The sequence below is a fragment of the Canis lupus genome, chromosome 11 (genome assembly GCF_011100685.1).
Source record: "Canis lupus familiaris isolate Mischka breed German Shepherd chromosome 11, alternate assembly UU_Cfam_GSD_1.0, whole genome shotgun sequence".
In the NCBI taxonomy this organism is placed as follows: Eukaryota; Metazoa; Chordata; class Mammalia; order Carnivora; family Canidae; genus Canis; species Canis lupus.
Genome location: NC_049232.1, coordinates 15,621,636 through 15,644,503, shown reverse-complemented (window position 1 = coordinate 15,644,503; position 22,868 = coordinate 15,621,636). Strand labels below are relative to the sequence as shown.

The window sequence follows — 22,868 nt, the reverse complement described above, 5'->3', positions numbered from 1 at the left end:
CCTGGGTGGCTCAGTGGTTGAGCTTCTGCCTTTGGCTCAGGTCGGGATCCCGGGGTCCTGGGATCGAGTCCCCCATCAGGCTTCCCGCAGGGAGCCTGCTTCTCCCTCTGCCTGTGTCTCTGCCTCTTTCTCTGTCTCTCATGAATAAATAAATAAAAATAAAATGGACATGTATCTGTCCCATGACCAGTCATGTGAGTCATTCTCACCTTTCCACCTTCTCCTAATTTGTTTGCCCAAATCACTCTTTTCTTTCAAGGCCTAAGACAACTCAATTCCAAAAAGGCATTTAATTGTCAGGATTCTCATTGTGACTTCCCAACACTTGAGGAAGTTTTTCTGCCAAAATGAGTGAAGCTCTTGATGCCTTCTAGACTTTCCATACCTCCCAACATGGGAGAATTGTGAAACTTTCCGCAAGACTGCCTCCCTGGTCTCCCCATTCTCCTGGTGTCGGTTTTTCGGGGTTTGACACAAGCCCATGAGATGTCCTCTAAAGCCTCTTACAGGCTATCCTATCTCCTCTCCAGCCCACGTTAGTTAGAGTACATCATTGTGAGGCCACCAGCCCTTTCGTCTGAATTCTGTGAATCTCCACCTGGCCTACCTTGGGTGGAACCTGGACGGTACTGTCGCCCTCGTCTAACCTTCTTCCCTACATCCCTGGCACTGGCTGTTTTCTGTGAAAACGGCAGTGAACAGGTTTGGTTTTGCACTGGCCCTGAGGAAATGGGTCAGGAGCTGTGTGGGCAAGAGGGAAGGATGAGAGCCGCTGGAGAACTGAGAATGAATTTCTTTTCAACATCTTTTTATACTAGTAATAAATGCAGTGGAAACAAGAAAAAAAATAATAGTCAGGATTCTGATTCTGAAGGGACAGAAACTCAACTCCAACTAGCTCATGCTTACAAAGGGAAAAAAAGAAAAAGAAAAAAGAAAGAAAAAGAAAACAACCCAAAAGGGCTTTTGTCACTGCTTCAGGATGAAGTCACCAGGGCAGAAGAGCCGCAGCTGCAGATTTTTCCCTCCAACCTCTGAACGCACAGCAGTGACTGCCGGGTTGTCCCTCTGCAAGCCTCTGAGGACACCAATGCCTGAGTCATCCTCCCGGGCCGGCCTCCGTGACGTCATGGCCCTGCTGCAGGGCCCACAATGGTGTCCACTGGGCATCGGACCGCGGCATCTGGATGAGGGCCAAGACCTGCCAGAGTTCTGTCATCTTCCTCTACTTTTCAGAAAGAGGTGTCCGTCCCAGCCACGCTGGTCTTCTGCCGCAGGCCTCGCTCACATCCCGTTCCATCCTCCCTGCGCGCTGGCTCTAGCCTGGCCCATCCTCTCTGCTCCTTCCCAGCTCCCCACAACTACACACTGTTCCATATCTAATTATATACCTTTCTAATACTGGCCTCCATCTCTTTAAGCTCTCGAGTCTGGATACAAGAAACGAATACTTACTGAAAATACAACTTTGAGTATATCTGCACTATGATCAAAAATGAGCACTCTTTTTTTTTTTTTTTTTTTTTTTTTTAAGTAATCTCTATACCCAATGTGAGGCTTCAACTCCCAACCCGGAAATCCAGAGGCACATGAGCTACGGACCAAGGCAGCCAGGTGCCCCAACAATCGACATTTTAAAAAGGGCTTGGGTTTACATTTTGTTTCAAGCTACATCATAAACTCATTCCCAGGTGTGATTTACAACTTGTGTTGGAAGACGCCCACGTTGAAGGTGGGAGAAGGGAGAAAAAGGCTGTCTTTCCACTTTCCCTTACACTGAATCAGCACCGTGTACAAACTTATTCCTCACACGATCACTAGTTAGGTGAGCGATCATTTGAAACCTTGTGGAGATTCAGACCATCTTCATTGATGGACGAGAAGATCGCAAGCAAAATTATAATCAAACTAAGTAACTTCTCAGTAGTGAGACCAAGCACAAATGGAAAAGAATAAAATAAAATGACAAGGAAATACATCAAGGAGACAGCAAGTGACTTTTCCAATTTCCAGGAAAGGCAAATGGATGCTGCGGACAATGAGTTACACTCTGGGCATATAGATAGTATTTTGTAGGTTGCACTGCTCAGTGCTAAAAAAAATTTCTAAAAATATGTTTACTATAGCTCCCTTATACAAGAGTACAATTTTCCTTCTTTTTTTTTTAAGATTTTATTTATTTATGCACGAGAGACACACAGAGAGAGAGAGAGAGAGAGAGAGAGAGAGAGAGGCAGAGACACAGGCAGAGGGAGAAGCAGGCTCCATGCAGGGAGCCCGATGTGGGACTCAATCCGGGTCTCCAGGATGACGCCCTGGGCCGAAAAGGCAGGCACTTAATTGCTGAACCACCCAGGGATCCCTGAGAGTACAATTTTCTCAGGGGCAAAGACTTTAAAATTTTTAAAATTTCTATCTCCACCCCTTTTTTTGAAGTTGTTTTTCTATCAGCAATTGCTAAATGTCAGAATAAGCCACTTTCATGGACCTAAGATATCTTCGAGGATATTTATTAACTCTTTGGCCTAAAGGATGTATATGGGAAATAACTAGATTTTAAGAGCAGAATTAAATATTTAGCAAAACAGAAAGTTAGGAATACAGAAGGGCATGAAATTCAGGGAAGAAAATTTAGAGAAAGTACAATATTAACAAATCTTTAGCTATTATGGAAAATATTCAAAATATCATGAATATTAAGTAAGATCAGAAAGTACCTCAGGTACTTGAGAAGTAACTATAAATTAAAGCCTAGATTATGGGGGAGCAACTGGATCACTGGGAATATATTTATGGGACATAATGCAGAAAAAGAATATGCCATGTGATAAAATAGCCATTTGCAATTACAAGCAATTCTGAATGATAAAAACAAAGCTGTTTTACCTAAATTGGACTTTTAACTGTTCAAATTCACAAATGTGCCTATCGCCCAGAACAGGAATGCGAGAATTTAAGGATAATTAAGAAGTTCTTTCAAGGAGCTTTAAACACCTCTATACCAAAAGAGAGGTGATATCCAAGGTAAACAGCCACATGCATAGTCTTTGAATCTACCACCACATCCTGAACCGGGCAAGGAAGAAGGGAAGAACAAATATTTAAGCACTGTCACCTTCCTCAACAGATTTACTTCTGAAATAAAGACAACTGGCACACGTTTAAAAAAAAAAAAAAACTAAACCCACTATTCTATCAAACCCATTAAAACCCAGAATAAAGATGATAATGCAGGTGTGTGGTTCCATCACAGAGTATCAATTTGGAACCACAATTTAAAGGAAAAGAGGACCAAGGACAGTACAAAATTGTGAGGATAAAGGCTTCAGGCAGAAGTCATAAAAAGTTACAGTGTGCGGGACACATAGGTGGCTCAGCGGTTGAGCGTCTGCCTTTGGCTCAAGGTGTGATTCTGGGTCCTGGGATCATGTCTGGCATCGGGCTCCTTGCAAGGAGCCTGCTTCTCTCTTTGCCTAGGTCTCTCATGAATAAATAAATAAAATCTTTAAAAAAAAGTTACCATGTGCAAAGAGAAAGGAACAATTAACATGGGTGTTAGGACTGCCACAGAGAAGGTGTCTGTAGAGCAAAAACCTAAGAAGAGGTGAGTGCAATGATAGAAAATCAAGTGGCTGAGGCCTACATGTGCTGCTGGGAGAGAAGCCTTCAGTTTTTGAGAAAATAACAGGGCCCTGCCCTAAAATGAGGTACAACTTTCTCAAAATGATACTCCTGAGAGGTGCTTGGGTGGGTTTGTTGGCTGAGCATCCCACTCTTGATTTTAGCTCAGCTCATGATCTCAGGGTCGTGAGATGGAGCCCTGTGAGACCAGCTCTGTGCTCAGTGGGGAGTCTGCTTGAGTTGTACCTCTCTCTGCCCCTCCAACTCATGCACTCTTTCTCTCACAAATAGATAAATGAAATCTTTTTTAAAAAATGATACTCCTGAGAAAATTGTCCTCTGATACATGGGTACTGAACAAGAGGAATGTGAGGAAGTCTGTATTTATAGGTGCTTTTCCAGCATTGAAAAGGAAAAGGACCAGGTGGTAAGAGGAAAAGGGGGAAACATAGGGACCTCCCTCCCACCCCCACCCAGCAGGACATCACTAGTCAAGGACATGGGCAGAACATGTCTTTATGTGAATATAAATGCCTCCTGAATTAAGTTTCATTTCTCTTGTTACCATGCATGATAGATAGCAACTTTTATTTGGGAGAGAGAGGGAATGTATTGTGCCAGAAATACATGTACTTAACCAGAAGGAAATATTTTACCTATTAATAGCACAGTAACATTAAAAAAAAAAAAAGCAATAAAAAAACCCACAAAACCCCAAGCCAGGGACACTGGAAGCTGCCTTGAAGAGCAATGTTTGTTCTTGTTTTGAGGAGCCCCCACTGTGTCCGTGGAAACAGGCTGTGCTGCTTTGAGCTTCAGCTGCTGGAGGAGGCAATTGGATTTGAAGACTGGAGACAGGAGACAGGAGCTTCCTCCTGCCACCCTGGCTGTCATCTGTGATGACTAAAGTGCTTTCTTTCCTCTTACACCCTTCATTTCCCGGAACTCTTTCTGTTCTACATAGGGGGCGGGAGGAGGGGCAGGGGGGAGATCAAAAGCCAGAGAGCTAAAAGACTCAGGTCCATGGGCATCCCAGCGGAGTTAAAAGTTGCCACAAGAGTCCAAAATAGCACCAGAGAGAGCTCTGGAAAACTGTTTCTCCTTTGTTTTCCCCACTCCAACTCAGCAGTACTACTTCCTCGGGCTTCTGTACTCTGATCTCACGGTTCAGAATTGCATGTATGTGAGGACAGCTCAGGGTGTTCACTGGGCTTTGCCATAAAGGAATTTCCAGAAGTCAGCTTCAGATTAGTCCACATCCCCCTCAGTGATCAAAATAGGCATGGGCCCTTTGGATGTCATCAGTGCCCACGAAAATTCTCTTTGCTTAAATGCTTTATATTACTAAGACTCAGGAGTTATGTGTAATGAAAATTAAGGAGGCTCAACCACTAGACAAAAAAAGGTACTGTTGCTTATTTTGATTTGTTTATAAATTAAATTTTACTTTTTAAAGGTTATTTATTTGAGAGACAGCATGTGAGTAAGGGGGGGGGGGCAGAGGAGAGGGAGAGAAGCAGACTCACCGCTAAGCATGGAGCCCAACGCAGGGCTCAATCTCAGGACCCTGAGATCATGACCTGAGCCGAAATCAAGAGTTAGATGCTTAACCGACTGACTGCACCAACCAGGCTCCCTTTTAAAAAAATGCAACATCCATAGATTAGAGAAAACCATATTTCTATAAGACGCTTTGGTTTAACTAAAACACTTCCAAACTAAATACCTCCTTAAGCAAAGAACAGTTCATATTACCTTATGGCAAAAAATTTAAAAAGAGTACATCTTTGGTTATTTTGAGTTTCAAGATTCAAAACTATTATTATTTTTTAAAGATATTACTTATTTATTCATGAAAGACACAGAGAGAGGCAGAGACACAGGCAGATGGAGAAGCAGGCTCCCTGCGAGGAGCCTGATGTGGGACTTGATCCCAAGACCCCAGGATCACGCCCTGAGCCAAAGGCAGACACTCAAACTGTTGAGCCACCCAGGTGTCCCTCAAGATTCAAAATTATTAATGTAACCTGCTCATGAAAGTAAACCCATTAACTGTCTCTTATCTGTGTTTTTCTCCCCCTGGAATCTATCCCTGTGTTTAACATGTATCACTGTCAGAAAATTATTTGATATTTATATCATAATATATCACATATGATATAATATAGCATATATCATATTAATATGATACAATTAAATACATAATATATAATAATTATTACATGTATCAAAATATGTAATAATTATCAAGTAACTTACTGCTATTGAGAAGGAATGTTTATCCCAGTATTTCTAAGATACGCAACTTTCATAGGATAGAAGAATTAGAACTAGTGTAATTTTTACATGAAAATTAGTACCTCTTCCAAGAAAATAGAAGCAGTAAGCCTAAATAGATAAAAACAAAACAAAACAAAAAAAAACAACAACAAAACTCACAACCCTGAGATCAAGACCTGAGCTGAGATCAAGAGTCGGACGCTCAAGTGACTCAGCCACCCAGGCGCCATGAAATACATTTTATTTTATTTTATTTTATTTTATTTTATTTTATTTTATTTTATTTTATTTTATTTTATTTATTTTATTTTTTATTTTTTATTTTTTTATGATAGTCACAGAGAGAGAGAGAGAGAGAGAGAGAGGCAGAGACACAGGCAGAGGGAGAAGCAGGCTCCATGCACCGGGAGCCCGACGTGGGATTCGATCCCGGGTCTCCAGGATCGCGCCCTGGGCCAAAGACAGGCGCCAAACGGCTGCGCCACCCAGGGATCCCGAAATACATTTTAACAAATCTTGTATCTGACATCCTTATTTCCTGTTCTTAATTTCTCCCACCACAGATATGCATCTTCTTTACCTGTGCTGAAAATATATTGCTTCACCAAATACCTGTTCTCTGCCTCCGCCCTCTCCTTTGCCACCCCATATAGGATTTTCCAAATGATTTAAATTTGCACTGTGATTCTCAAAGAGCATGCACACCCACGCCGTGCATGGGCCCATACCAGCCCTCGTGAAAACTGTCCGAGGCGAGGGTATAGGACACCCATTATCCATATGTCACAAGTAAGGAAACTATGGAAGGGCCCTGAGGGACTACACAATAATCTGAGTGCCTAGAACCCCCATTACTCCCACACCTTGATTATCGGTTTCCCACCAAACTCATTCAGACACCAAAACCTGTGAAATTTACCTTCTTAATATTTTCCAGTTACGCCCCTGCCTGTTCTTTCCTGGTTCTTCTGGCTTCACTGGGGTCCTCCATGTCCTCTGCCTGGACCCCACTCTACCTTGCTACCTCATCTGAGCTATGAGAGACACTTCCTCCATCTCACTTCCTCTGTATGGAAGATCACGTTACCCTGTGATCTTGAAAAAACCCCAATATGGTATGACAGTCACATCATCTCCCCACCCCCACCCCACTGAAACCCTTCCGGACCTCCAGCGCCTCCAGGATGCAGCTGGAGATGAATTAGGGAGGCCCTCTGCAATTTGGAACCTCCGTCTTTGGATTTTAACCTCCTGCCATGTTGCCCCAATCATGTGCTTGGGCTTCCTAAGCCGTCTTTCTTGGGCCTGGCAAGCACTGATTATTTTCCAAGATTAGCTTTGGTGGGACCTCATCCTATAGAGAACCTTGCCCAGTTCCTTGTGTGCCCTAAGGACTGACTCTTCTTTTTAAAATGCTCCTCCTGGGATGCATAGGTGGCTCAGTGGTTGAGCGTCTGTCTTTGGCTCAGGTCATGATCCCGGAGTCCTGGGATCGAGTCCCGCATTGGGCTCTCCGTGGGGAGCCTGCTTCTCCCTCTGCCTATGTCTCTGCCTCTCTCTCTGTGTCTCTCATGAATAAACAAAATTTTAAAAGATAAAATAAAATGCTCCTTCCCAGCACCCTATAAGGTATGACTGCCAAGACAACCGCATGCTTTAATGAGGGGTTTGTTTTAAAATTGTGACTAGCTACAGTTTACTTGTCTTTTCCCCCCTTGGGCCATAAGCTCCTGATGGGCAGGGTCCACGGTTTTCTGTATCCCTTAAGTGCTCTCCTCATTTCCCTGAAGTACTTCACATTCCATAAATCAGCCCTCAAGAGGCCAGGCATTCAGATTTCTAGCCCAGAGCCCTTTCTGGCTACACCAGACAGCATAAATAGCAACAGGAAGGGACGTACTTCACTTGGGATTCCTGGACCTGGGAAGACTGGCACGGGAAAGGTCAGAGAAATTTTCTGCTGGGGGAGAGGGGGTGGATCCTGTTCTGGCAAACCTGGACCAAACTAGTCAGGGGTGGTTTTAGTGAGGCAATGGTGTGCCCTTCCAGTTCTTCCAGGCAAAGATTGACAAAATGATACAGCAAATATTTGTGGGTCAAGAAGGTACATTTCCATCGAGGAAGCTTTACTGTTTCTTTCCAGGAAACTGGGTGAAAGGCAGTGGCGTCAGCCTCACCAAGCCCATATGGGCTCATCATTGCTGTTGGAAGAGGCCATCACACCTTAGTTGGCTTTATTTTCTTAAGAGTCTAAAGGGCAATGCTTAGATATTGCTGATTCCAAGAAACTGGAAGAACACAAGATTGCTTTTCTTCATTTTACACCTCTGAAATGGATAAGGCTCAAGGAAAAGAATCTGTTACATGATCTGTGGCTTCCTAAGAGCAGCCCAATGCATGGTTTCTGGGACTGGCATCTTCCTAAGGGATGTTTATCGTATTTCAGTGTCTGAATGAGAGCCTAAGCTTTCTTGCCTCCACTCCGGGTCCCCCCCTCCCACAGCATGTACTACAAACCTGCACTGCATAGAGCTGCTCTCTGTCCTATCATGCTTTAATTTAGAAAATATTTTTTCCATTTTTAAAAATTTGGAGGAAAGAAGTTTATGGTAGTATATGCATTTTCTGTTTGACTAATGAAGCTAGGTGGTGTTCATAAAGAGAATAGTGACAATGTTTGAAGATCAGTCCTAGATCTCATTAGAAAAACTCAGGCTGATCTATTTTGGGGGATTAATACTTAGTTTATATCACAGCTGGCTGGGTAATTAAAAGTTCCCACTTCTTTTCATAAATGATTAGAAAAAAATTCCAACTACTTACTATGAAAGTTTTATGATATATACAAAGTAGACAAAAGAATGATTATTTACTCATGGCTAATCTGGTTTCATCTATGTCTCTCCCTCTCCTCCCAACTCCCACTTATTTTGAAGTAAATCCCTATATTATCACTGCATCTGTAAGTTGAATACAAAAAAAATAAACACAGTATCAACGTCAAACCCCAAAAGGATTAACAACTGTCACTGATTAAAAAAATAAGTGAGGGACAACTGGGTGGCTCAGTCAGTTAAGTGTCTGACTTCGGCTCAACTCAGGATCTTGGGGTCCAGGGATGGAGTCCTCCATGGGGCTCCCCGCTCAGTGGGGAGTCTGCTTCTCCCTCTCCCTCTCCCTGTGCCCTTCCCCCTACTCATGCTCTCTCATAAACAAACAAACAAACAAATAAATAAAATCTTTTTTAAAAAGTGAAATCCATTGTTTAGGGAAAGTATTAGCATTGTGTATTATTATTATTGAAGAGTAGTAGGCCATATCACCCCAAAAGATGCTGCTTCGGTATGTGGTCTATTTTGAGCTGTAGGCATTTAAAGGAGAAAAAAAAATAAATAAATAAAGGAGAGAAAATGCACAGACAGGCTTGCTCTGAACGTCCCTTCCCTGCCTAAAGATAGATTCTCCAGAAGGAATTTCCTGGGAGTTTCATCAACCACAAAGGATTGACTCATCACCAAAGAATAGACTAGAAGTTCACACCCACACCGACAATCTGTCATAAATTGTCATATCTCCTGCCTATTCTTCTTCAGGCCCTTCTTTCCTAAAAATCATTTACTCTCCTCTGAGAGGCTCACATCCTCCCTCCCCCTTCTCTATAAAGATGGTATTTAATACTAACTTCTAAAGCCACCTCTTTTTGAGTTACTCATACTTCCCTGGCTATCTCCCACGTGTACATAAGGTAAACATGTTAATAGTGTTCTTGTGAATCTACCTTTTATTATGGGAGACTCAGCTAAAGACTCAGAGGAGTAGAGGGAAAATTATTTTTCCAGTACATAGGGTTAGAGTGAAATAAATCATCTCTAGGCACATGCTGGATATTGGGACTATCCAACAGGGGATTTGGAAGAGTTCACATTCCCTGCATCAGTATATAAGGCTGTTGCCGGCTTGGCCATAGCAAGTAACCCTATGATATCTCCATGTTCTGGACTCTCTTTTTTGGGGGGGCCTAGTTGCTCTGGCTACTCTGGGGAAAACAGAAATAGTTCCTAATCCCAACACCTGGGCCAAATTAGGTCTTCTTGGGGATGAAGGAAAAGAGACTTGCAATTACACAGGTCATCAAGAAGCTGGTTGTCACTGTGAGCAAAATGTATCTAATTGGATGAGCCCTCATGACAGGAGTTGGGATATTAGTGCCACATTCATATCCTGCCTGCAGCTCATGCTGCACCTGCTCCTCTCTACCATCCCCCAACCCCTGCCTTTCAACACCCAAGGGATGTTCTTGAGAGAAACGTGCTGCTCAGCAGACACATGTGGTGTGAGCCATTTCCTCTGGCTCATCAATCCCATTTGTCAGTGAGGCCTTGGGCTGTGCTGGTACTTGGGAGTTGTCTAGGCTTTTCCATAGATGCACTTATTGGTCTTTGAGAATTTGTAGGATTAGGTCAGCCCTCCTGGGCACAAAAAAATGATGGAAAGTTAAGCATCTAAAAAGCAAGCAGTATGTGGGTTTGAAACAAAATACGGCATTCTAGGTGCAATGATCAGCTCTCTCTCAAAAGTACTTGGTGCTCAGACTTTGTCAATCATAAATATATACCACAAATGACAATTGCCCTTTTATCTTTGCAAGAAGTTAGTTCTTGCCAATTCTTAGAACAAAAACCCTAGAGTCCTGTTCATGAAAAAGAGCTACCCTCTCCTTGAAAGGCTTCACATACCAAACTATCAGGTTATCCTAGAAAGAATGCTGAGGAAATGTATTTTCTAAGCTGAAGGCTAGCTAATTTTAAAAGCAGCTACTTGCACAGTAAAGTTGGCTAATCATGGGAGATAATGGGTAGCCTGTTTTGTAGTAGACCTGAATCTCCTCCCCACTATCCCTGCTTGCTCCTCCAGTCCCCACCCCATTATGCACCCCTACATCTCTTTGGAATAATCTCTAAAAAAGTAAGCCAGAAAAAGAAATAATAAAAATAAAATAAAAAGGTAAGCTAGAACCGGGGAGGGGGTACTAGAAGGCATCTGTCTCTAGTCTTACTGTTATGAATGTAATACCAACACATGAAGTCACTGGTGGCATCTTCCCACCACAGCTGAGAGAAGGCTGGTTTCATGGGGGGAGGGGAGGTTGGGAGGGAGTAGGTGTCCAGGTAAAGGGGGTCTTTGGAGACAAAAGAGGAGGAAGATGGGAAAGAGAGTGCGAGTGAGCAGGCTCTACAGCCTCAAGTTTTTGCCTGGAGGGCCTGGTTTTCTTACTAATTAATGGGAGCCTGGCTTAAGACTCGAACACACAGACTGAAACAGCACTTACCAAAACCAGGACAGAGAATACAAATAAAGCTGAAGCACTTTCTTCTCTCCCACAACAGGCCATTTTAGGTAGGCTTGAGCCATATGGTTTCTGGTAAAATCTGTCTGTGAACTCCATAAATTAGTGATTCTGAAAGTGGGGCCTAAGCACCTTATATGTCAGAACCACCTGGGAGATGGTGGGTGGGCTGTAAAAATGAACATTCTTAAATGAACATTCTACTTCATGCCATTTTTTTTCTTTTTTCTTTAGAGAGGGAGGGCAGAGGTAGAGGGAGAAAGAGGATCTTAGGCATGAGTGGGGAGCCTGCCGTTAAGGCTCAGTCTTACCTCCCTGAGATCATGAGCTGAGCCGAAATCAAGAGTGGGATGCCTAACCAACTGAGCCCCCCAGGTGCCCCTACTTCAAACCTTTTTAAGATTTCAGTTTTATACCCACTAAAATACTTAAACTACGGAGGTGAATGTAAACGAAGCCAAAGATTATTAGGCCAAGTGAGAAGCAAATCAGTTATGTCTGATTCTTTGACCCAGTGATCCTTTAATGTGGGCTGGGAAAGAGGAGTATATTTATCAGCACAAACCAGTACTTCTAGAAAAATAATCCCCATTAATGATGAATATGTAATGCCACCCTCAGGAATGAAGTTTCTATATTAGTTAAATGCATTATCGAAAATCAAAATACAAATCATGTTTGAATTTTCTTTGGGAGATAAAATTACTAGTGATTTTTCTTTTATTTTTTTGCTATGATCTGTGGTGGTCAAGGTTTTACTACCATCAGCTTGTTCTAATCACATATGTTAATTTGTTTAAAATGTATTTTAAAAAGAGAAGAAAAAGGACAACAATGGATTTTGGGACACCAGTTATGTTCAAGGTCTTAAACCAGAGCAGATTTCAAGTAAATGTTTAGAGAGGGGTTTTAAACACAAGGCTCACATGAAAATCTCTGTTTTACAATGCATAAATTTGAATATAACTTGGAAAGTACGCTTTAAATAGAGTTTTTGAATGAGTTTGTTTCAAAATTATGAGTAATGTAAATAATCACTTAAATAAGGTGGTTGGCGATGAGATCGGGTGTTAACAGGTAAGATGTGCTGAAGTTAAATCCTAGAGCTTGAGAATCTGTCATAAGCCACGAGTCTACCTTCTACCATTTAGATTTAGCCTGGATGTTCTACAAGCTTATTCTTTCAGAGGAATTTTAGATTCAGTCTGTAATGTTGGAGAGAGTCACTGAAATTCAGTCTGAACTTAAAATATAAGGAATACAACTATCTTTATGATGTTAAGTTTTCCTTTCAAACAAGGTAAACTTTTCTATTAATTATCTCCTGTAGTAGCTATATTGTTTTTAAGTCCTCTTAAACTTATTTCTGGTTATTTCATACTTCTTGTTGCTTGTCTGTACTTTTTCCTCCAATTTGTTTTTTATATTTGTTTCTGTTGGTAAGATAGGTAATTGATTAAAATATTTTCTGATGACCAGCCAACCTATTAACTATTCTTATTTTTAATTGTGTTAGTCCCCTGGAGTTTAAAAAATAAAGTCTATTTTCAGCTCTACTCAGCATACGAAGTCCAACCTCCTGTGGGTTAGTCTTGACAGAGCTGCATTTAATGTTCCTTATTGCCTACACTCTCCAACATACGGACCTCTTCCCTTTCTTGAGAACTTTGAAACTTAGATCTTTCAATGTTCACGTGAATGCCATCCAACCACTTGGCTCTCTCCAGCTGTCTGCCTGTAATCTTCTATCATTCTAGCTCCTGCCCCTGCCACTCCTGCCACAGGTATTTTTTGGCCTCAGACACAGATAACAATCTTTGATATTCCATATTCTCCTAGGCTGATCAATGCCGTTTGGACTTTTTTCCTCAAGCAGCTCAGATCACCTCTGTGACTGATTCACTTTCTGTTTCTGGATATACCAGTCCTCCTGCCAGCATCAACACCCCAAGCTCAGCTCAACATCAGTCTTTTTACTTTCTCAACCCTGGGCTGTAAGCACTGCTAAAGGGGGAATATGAGCCCTGACTGTGGATTAATGCTGCTGTCATGGGACTATCAGCAACCCTTGGCCATCCTCTCCTCCTATTCCCTCAGCCTGCTTTCTAAATACTCTCCATGCCATCAAGTGCCTAGCCATACACAACCTATACCTCTGGATGAAAAGACCCACATCATGACTTAGCTAAGAAAACAGAAAACTGAAGTATTCAGAGAAGCACACCCATATGTGTTCCCCTGACCTACAATGGTATCTGTACCTACTGCATCTGTGTGTTCTCCCAGTTTCAGAAGACAAGGGCACTCTTCTAGTGATGTTCAAGCCTATTTTCCCATATCTCTGGGTTTGTTCTAGCATTCCACCTTTGTGCTCCATCTTCATCTTTCCCCTCTCTGCTGGCTTTCTTGCAGTTTATGGACAACATCACATTTAAAAACCAAAACCTTGAGAAGAGTGCAAGATGGTGGAGGAGTAGGAGACCTTAGTTTGTCTGGTCCCAGGAATTCAGCTAGGTAGCTATCAAATCACTCTGAAGACATGAGAACTCAACCAGAGATCTAAGAAAAGAATTGCTGCAATTCTACAAATAGAAAAGTGACCACTTTCTGCAAGAATGACAAGATGGAAAAACTCACCTCAAAAAAGAGAACAAGAGGCAGTACTGACTGCCAGGGACCTAATCAGTATGGGTATAAGTAAGATGTCGGAACTAGAGTTCAGAATAACAATTATAAAGAATTAAAAAAATACATCAATAATAATACAACAATAGTAGGGGGCTTTAATCCTCCACTCACTGCAATGGGCAGATCATCTGAGCAGAAAATCAAGGAAACAAGGGCTTTGAACTCAAATATGTGTAGGCTAAAGAGCATCCTACTGAAGAAGGAATGGGTCGACCAGGAGGTCAAAGAAGAATTTTAAAAGTTCATGGAAACAAATAGAAATGAAAACACAACTGTTCAAAACCTTTGGGATGCAGCAAAGGCAGTCCTAAGAGCAAAGTTTTTTTTTTTTTTAATTTTTATTTATTTATGATAGTCACAGAGAGAGAGAGAGGCGCAGAGACACAGGCAGAGGGAGAAGCAGGCTCCATGCACCAGGAGCCCGATGTGGGATTCGATCCTGGGTCTCCAGGATCGCGCCCCGGGCCAAAGGCAGGCACCAAACCGCTGCGCCACCCAGGGATCCCCTAAGAGCGAAGTATATAGCAATACAAGCCTTTCTCAAGAAAAAAGAAAGGTCTCACATTCACAACATGACTTTACACCTAAAGGAGATGGAAAAAGAACAGCAAATAAAGCCTAAACCCAGCAGGAAAAGAGAATTAATAAAGATTAGAGCAGGAATCAATGAAAGAAACCAAAAGAACAGTAGAACAGGTCAACAAAACTAGGAGTTGGTTCTTTGAAAGAATTAATAAGTTCAATAAACCCCTGGTCAGACTTATCAAAAAGAAAAGAAAAAGGACCCAAATAAATAAAATCATGAATGAAAGAGGAGAGATCAAAACCAACACTGAAGAAATATAAAAATATAAACATTTTAAGAACATATTATGAGCAACTATATGCCAACTAATTAGGCAATCTGGAAGAAACAGATGCATTCCTAGAGACGCATAACTACCAAAACCGAAACAGAAAGAAATAGAAAATCTAAACAGACCCATAACCAGCAAAGAAGTTGAAGGAGTAATAAAAAAAACTCCCAAAAAACAAGAGTCCATGGCTGGATGGCTTCCCAGAGGAATTCTACCAAACACTTTTTTTTTTTTTTTTTTAAAGACTGTATTTGTTTGAGAGAGAGAGAGAGAACACGAGTGGGGTGAGGAGCAGAGGGAGAAGCAGGCTCTGTGTTGAGGAGGGAGCCCGATGGTAGGCTCGATCCCAGGACTCTGGGATCATGACCTGAGCCAAAGGCAGACACTTAACTAAGCCACCAAGGTGCCCCTTTACCAAACATTTAAAGAAGAATTAATACCTATACTTCTGAAGCTGTTTCAAAAAAATATAAATGGAAGGAAAACTTCCAAACTCCATGAGGCCAGCATTACCTTGATTCCCCAAGCCAAAGACCCCACCAAAAAGAATTACAGACCAATATCCCTGATGAATATGGATGCAAAAATTCTCACCAACATACTAGCCACTAGAATCCTACAGTACATTAAAAAGGATTATTCACCATGACCAAGTGAGACTCATTCCTGGGCTGCAAGGGTGGTTCACTACATTAATAAAAGAAAGGACAAGAACCATATGATCCTCTCAATAGATGCAGAAAAAGCATTTGACAAAGTACAGCATCCTTTCTTGATTAAAACTCTTCATGGTGTAGGGATAGAGAGAACATACCTCAGTATCATAAAAACCATATATGAAAAGCCCACAGTAAGTATCCTTCTCAATGGGAAAAATTGAGAGCTTTTCCCCTAACGTCAGGAATGTGACAGGGATGTCCACTCTTGCTACTGTTGTTCAACATAGTACTAGAAGTCCTAGCTTCAGCAATCAGACAACAAAAAGATATAAAAGTCATTCAAATAGGGAAAGAAGTCAAACTCTTACTCTTTGCAGATGACATAAACTCTGTGTGTAAAACCCAAAAGACTCCACCTCAAAATTGCTAGAACTCATACAGAAATTCAGCAAAGTGGCAGGATATAACAATAATGCACAGAAATCAGTTGTATTTCTATACACTAATGAGACAGAAGAAAGAGAAATTAAGGAGTTGATCCCATTTACAATTGCACCGAAAACTATAGGATACATAGGAATAAATCTAACCAAAGAGTCAAAGAGGCAAAGGAATAAACCTAACCAAAGACATCCTTTGAAAGAAGGATGAAAGAAATTGAGGAAGACACAAAGAAATGGAAAAATGTCTCACACTCATGGAATGGAAGAACAAATATTGTTAAAATGTCTATTCTACCTAGAAGAATCTATACATTCAATGCAATCCTTATCAAAATACCATCAACTTTTTTTCACAGAGCTGGAACAAAGAATCCTAAAATTTGTATGGAATAAGAAAAGACCCCAAATAGCCAGAGGAATATTGAAAAAGAAAAACCAAAGCTGGTGGCATCACACTGACAGACTTCAAGCTGTATCACAAAGCTGTAATCATCAAGACAGTCTGGTACTGGCACAAAAAAACAGACACATAGCTCAATGGAAGAGAATAGAGAATCCAGAAATGGACCCTCAACTCTATGGTCAACTCATCTTTGACAAAGTGGGAAAGAATATCCAATGGAAAAAAGATGGGTCTCTTTAACAAATGGGTGTTTGGAAAATTGGATGCATGCAGATGCATGAAACTGGGCCATTTCCTCACACCATACATTAAAAAAGACTCCAAACAGATGAAAGACCTAAAAATGACACAGGAATCTTTCAAGATCCTAGAGAACACAGGCAGCAACTTCTGTGACCCAGGCCACGGCAACCTTTTGCTAGACACGTGTCCAAAGGTAAGGGAAGCCAAGACAAAAATGAACTACTGGGAATTCATCAAGATAAAAAGCTCTTGCACAGCAAAGCAAATAGTCAACAAAACCAAAAGACAACCAACAAAATGAGAGAAGATATTTGCAAGTAACTTATTTGATAAAGGGCTAGTATCCAAAGTCTATAAAGAACTTAATGGGGGGAAAAAAAAAAAGAACTTAATGAACCTGGGATCTCTACGTGGCTCAGTGATTGAGTGTCTGCCTTCGGCCCAGGGCATGATCCCTGAGTCTTGGGATCGAGTCCCGCCTTGGGCTCCTTAATGGGAGCTTGCTTCTCCCTCTGTCTGTGTCTCTGCCTCTCTGTGTCTCTCATGAATAAATAAATAAAATCTTAAAAACAAAACAAAACAAAAAAAAGAACTCAACGAACTCAATATCCAAAGGACAAATAATCCAATCAAGACATGGGCAGAAAACATGAACAGACATTTCTCCAAAGAAGATATACAAATAGACCAATAGACACATGAGAAAATCCTCCACATCACATGCCATCAGGGAAATATAAATCAAAACCATAATGAGATACCACATCATTTGGATCAGAATGTCTAAAATGAATGAGTCAGGAAATAGCAGATGTTGGCAAGGATGCCGAGAAAGGGGAACTCTTGTACACTGTTGGTGGGAGTGCAAGCTAGTGCAGTCACTCTGGAAAAGAGTTATGGAGGCTCCTCAAAAACTTGAAAATAGAGCTACCCCGTGACCCAGCAATTGCATTATTGGGTATTTACCCCAAAGATACAAATGTCGTTATCTGAAGGGGCACCTGCACCCCAATATTTACAGCAGCGATGTCTACAATAGCCAAACTATAGAAAAGGCCCAGATGTGCATTGACAGATGAATGGATAAAGAAGATGTGGCATATATATATACACACAATGGAATACTACTCAGCCACCAGAAAGAACAAAATCTTGCCATTTGGAATGACATAGATAGAACTAGAAGGTATTATGCTAAGTGAAATAAGTCAGTCAGAGAAAGACAATTATCATATGATCTCACTCATGTGGAATTTAAGAAACAAAACAGAGGATCATAGGGGAAGGGAGGGAAAAATAAAACAAGACAAAATCAGAGAGGGAGACAAACTATGAGACTCTTTTTTTTTTTTTTTTTTGAGACTCTTAATCATAGGAAACTGAGGGTTGCTAGAAGGGAGGGGCGTGAAGATGGGGCAACTGGGTCATGGACATTAAGGAGGGCATGTGATGTCATAGCACTGGGTATTATATAAGACTAATGAATCACTGACCTCTATGTGTGAAACTAATAATAAACTATATGTTAATTAACTGAATTTAAATAAAAGAATAAATGGACATATCATCCATGATGAAGCTGAGACAAAGAAAGGCTCATCTCTGAGCCCATACACAGCCTTAAGCCCTCAGTTCCCAAACACAGGCTCTGCTTCTGAATCTAGTGATTCTTTGACAGTCTTGGTCCAGCTTCAGTCATGAACAGATGTGGGGATAAAAACCCAGTTCTGATCGTGTAACTGCTCCAGAATGGTCAATATCTTTCTACTTTTTTCAAAATAAATTTCTAATGTCTTTGCATGGGGGAAAAAAAACACAACCAAAACCTTGTACTGATATTACCTAGAATTTATTTATTTTTTATTTTTTTAAAAGATTTTACTTGTTTATTCATATGAGACAGAGAGAGAGGCAGAGACATAGGCAGAGGGAGAAGCAGGCTCCTCACAGGGAGCCCGATGAGGGACTCAATCCTGGAACCCTGGGCTCACACCAAGCCAAAGACAGATGCTCAACCGCTGAGCCACCCAGGCATCCCTATTAACTAGAATTTAAATTAAAAACAACAACAACACATCTCCCTTTGACCTCACTTCCTCTAGTTACCTCTCTCTCTTTCCTTCACTTCTTTTCTTCTTTTTAAGATTTTATTTGAGAGAGACAGAGATCGCAACTGAGATAGCACAAGTGGGGGGACTAGGGAGAAGGAGGAAGAGGGAGAATCAGGTTCACCACTGAGCAGGGAGCCCGATGTGAGGCTCCATCCTCAGAGCCTGAGATCATGACCTGAGCTTAAGGCAGATGCTTAACCAACTGAGCCACCCAGGCAACCCCTCTTCCCTTCATTTCTCTGTGGACTCTTGAAGCTAAAGCCTACCCGTGCAGTGTCTGCTTCTTCATTTCCCATTAACCCGAATCACTACAATCTGACCTCCATTTCCAATGCTCCACCAAAATTACTCTGGCAGAGTTCTCCAGGGGTCTCTGTGTTGCTAAATGCTCCTGCTATCTCGGAGAGTCTCCTTCTCTTGATATGTTTTTCATGATTCTATTCCATGCATTTAATTTTATTACTGTTTTGTGTTCTGCTATGCCACTTATTTTCCATCACCTTTAGGGCCTCTTCTTTTGTCCTTCATTCTAACATAAAATTATTCCTAAGGCTTTCTCTTTGGGATTCTACTCTTCTCTCCATTGGAAAATCCCAACCATTCTCATGATTACTTACTCAGAGTCCACACTGAGCTACTTTCTCCTCTGCTATTCTCTTAAAAATAACTTGTACATATTCTTATTTATCACAACAGATTGAAATTCATATTTAATGTTATATTAAGATAGTGTTCAAGTGGGGATCCCTGGGTGGTGCAGCGGTTTAGCGCCTGCCTTTGGCCCAGGGCGCGATTCTGGAGACCCGGGATCGAATCCCACGTCGGGCTCCTGGTGCATGGAGCCTGCTTCTCCCTCTGCCTGTGTCTCTGCCTCTCTCTCTCTCTCTCTCTGTGACTATCATAAATAAATAAAAAATTAAAAAAAAAGATAGTGTTCAAGTTATAGTGAAATCTGGTCTAGAGGGCAGGATCCAAGTCTAATACAACCTAAAATCCTTATAACATGGTACTCTGAAACCAAATAAAGGAAACTTCATGGAAAATCAAGTCAGGAGGCCAGAAGGCAGGGAACTCAAAGTTGAACCACTAGTTGCCCCACTCTGCAGACCCAACTGAGAGAGATAGACCTTGCGTTCCCAAAAGGAAAAAGCCTGCTTTACTATCACAGTGGAAGGAAGGAAGATTTTCTCCTTACCTGGCAACAGCTCAATCAATCAGAGCCTGCCACCAATCAGCCAATGAGAAGCCACTATATTTCAAATTCCCAGTTTACACCAATGGCCTTTTTGTTTATGACAGCACCACCCAACTCCCCCTTTTCCTTTGTAAAGGAATGTTCCTTTCCTTTGTTCTCTGTACTTGCCTGCGGCTTTTGCTATAGCTTGCCTGTCCCAGATTGCAGTTTCTCTGCTGTTCCTGAGTATATCCATTCTAATGGTTAAAAAACTGGCTATTTTACTTGCAGGGTAGACAGTATAGTACCTAGCAATAGTGAGCCCTCAGAATATGTGTGTTAAGTTCAACTACTGGTGTAATTAAGAGTCCTTAAAGAATATAAAGTGCTTTAGGGGCACCTGGGTGGCTCAGTGTTGAGTGTCTGTTATTGGCTCAGATCATGATCCCTGGGGGTCCTGGGATCAAGTCCCACATTGAGTTCCCCACAGGGAGCCTGCTTCTCCCTCTGCCTATGTCTCTGCTTCCCTGTGTCTCTCATAAATACATTTTAAAAATCTTAAAAAAAAAAAAAAAGAATATAAAGCACTTTAAAATTCTATAATGATTAAGTTGAAGTGATCAGCAAATATGCCCCAACTTCATTTCAGAGCAAAAAAGTCTTTGAACCTTAAATTGTCATCTGTCTTCGGGTGCGATATATCATTATTTTCAGACCTGAACTAGGGACAGAAGCTTGCAATTCTACTGACAAGAAGTTTGGTCTCCATTTGTGTTATAGGTTTGACATGAAGTTCCTTTGGTAGATATTTCTACTATGACTGGTCCAGTAAGCACTGTGACCCTCTCAGCTGCAGCCAAAGGGCAAAGCAGGGATGTCCAAATGCAACATGAATGACAGTTTAGGTATGTTCCCAGTGGCAATACTGCCTTAACCAGACATAAGTTTACCTAGGGAATGAAAGAAAAAAAAATAACAGGCCAAAACCAAGTCATAAAGCAAAGAATGTATTCGTATTCAAAAAGCTTTCCTAGGTTTGTTCAGTCTGTAATAACAGGCCAAAACCAAGTCAGAAAGCAAGGAATGTATTCGTATTCAAAAAGGCTTTCCTAGGTTTGTTCAGTCTGACAGAATTTATTACACAAAGGCTACAGAAGAGTGTAGAGAAGTAGGACAGTTTCTTCAAAGACTCTTACTCTTCAGGTTGGAAGGAGTCTAACAAATCAGGTCATTCAGCCCTCTTTCTTTACAAAGGAGGGAAGTGAAGACCAGAATGAATGACTTCCCTAAAGTTCCAAAGAATCAGTAGGAGAGCCAAAGCCGGAAGTGAAGAAAGCGAAGCAAGGAAGCGCATTCTAAATGGGGGCTCCAGGTCTGACCCCAATCCAGTCTCCCTAGTTCTCCCGGCTCCTGCCAGTTGAGCCACAGGAGCCCTTTATATATGTGTCAAAACTATGATTTTGAACTCTCAAGCAACCTATCTCTGTTCTTCCTTCTGCCTAGAATAGTTTTCTCCCTTCATCTGAGGCCAAATTCCTTCTTGCCCCTCAACCACACTTAAACATCACTTCTTACCTCAGCTCACCTCAAGGAAAACAAATTGTCTACATCTCTCTTCCCCTTAGCAGCAGATGACTACTGTGAAATTTTCGTCACATGGTATTCGTTATGAGTGTGCGCCCATACCCCACTCTCTCCTCCCCAGACTGTGAGCTTCTACAGGCATGGCACACATGTCATTTAGCCTTGTATGCCCAGCAGAGCATAAGTGGTAGGGACATGTTTGTTGAGTTCTAGTGGATTATAGAAGAGCAGAGACATAGCACATACAAGTTACCAAAGACTATAGCATAAATATCAGATCTCAGATAAAACTGCTATGGTAATAAATCCATTTGGACCAAAAATCAGAAATAAGAAAATACGCTTGTCTTTAAGAAGGCTCTAGGACTTAACAGGTAGTACACCCATCATCTCACAGATATTAACTAACAGGTGACACTTAGAGAAAAATGGAAAGCTTCATGCTGATTATTGATAGCCATCCTATGGAAAAGTCACAGGAGTGATGCCGCATGGGTGAAAAAAGTCCACCTAGAGTAAAGCTCTGATAGGGCTTGAAAAAAATGTAATTAGCATACAAATTTCCTTAATGCGTAATAAAGGATGAGATAATAATAACAGGAAGATTGTGACAGCTGAACTTCACTTATTTCACTGTCTAAACTCAGGCAAAGTTTTTCACAAATTGTTTTCCCTAATACACTGGGAATACACTTCAACAAACAGATATCACATGTTATTATCTGCATACTCAATGTATTTTCTCAATGCTTATGATATATCTAACACCTACCTGGATATATTATAAACACTGAAAAATGATTTTAGGATAGAATAATAACTATAACATTTTCCTGTTTTCATAATGAAGTTACAAAATAATAACTTGAATTTGGAAATGTAGAAACTAGTTTTAAGTATCACTAGAAACTTGGTCTTATTATTTTATAGTCACACCTTGTTTTGGGATCAAAAATGATCCTATCCAAAAGTAGTATAAACATATTTAAATTATTCTTATCCACTTTATTCAGCACATTTGGCTTCAGGTTTTTTCCAGAAATTGAACTCATTCTCAAAGGACAAGGATTTGCCAACCTTATGACTATTCAAAGAATGGGCTCCAGGCTTTGAAAGTAACTCTGCAAGAAGAGTTTCAAAAAGATTTTGTGCAATTGCAGCATTTTTGGAAAAGTTCTTGAGTTCCTTTGGTGACTACTTTTAAAGAGACAACATTCACATGTTTTTAAAACAAAGCAGTCACATTACTTTGTAGAAACACTCTGTGCTTATGCAAAAAGAACCCCACTGTGGTTTTTAAAAACTGGAATCTATGAATGTTACACACATCACAGTACAAAGCTGAAACTGCAACCACCAAGGTCCCTATGGTCAGGTCTGAGCAGAGGTGTCAGAGTGCTACCTGTCTGACCACCCACACAGAAAGTCCCAGTGCCCAAGAATTAGCTAAAGATGCTC

General features: G+C 41.2%; 1 protein-coding gene across 5 annotated transcripts in view; it reads right to left on the bottom strand.

The window, feature by feature from the left end:
* Positions 1–22,868, bottom strand: part of GRAMD2B (GRAM domain containing 2B) — a 110,927-nt gene that overhangs the window by 38,802 nt on the left and 49,257 nt on the right. The window contains exon 1 of one of the 5 annotated variants that reach the window (XM_038552006.1): positions 6,821–6,932. The exons of the other annotated variants lie outside the window; for them this stretch is intronic. The gene's annotated coding sequence lies outside the window, so the exon portion shown is untranslated. Of the gene's footprint in view, positions 1–6,820; positions 6,933–22,868 lie in introns of those variants that run through there. 5 annotated transcript variants of the gene reach the window in all.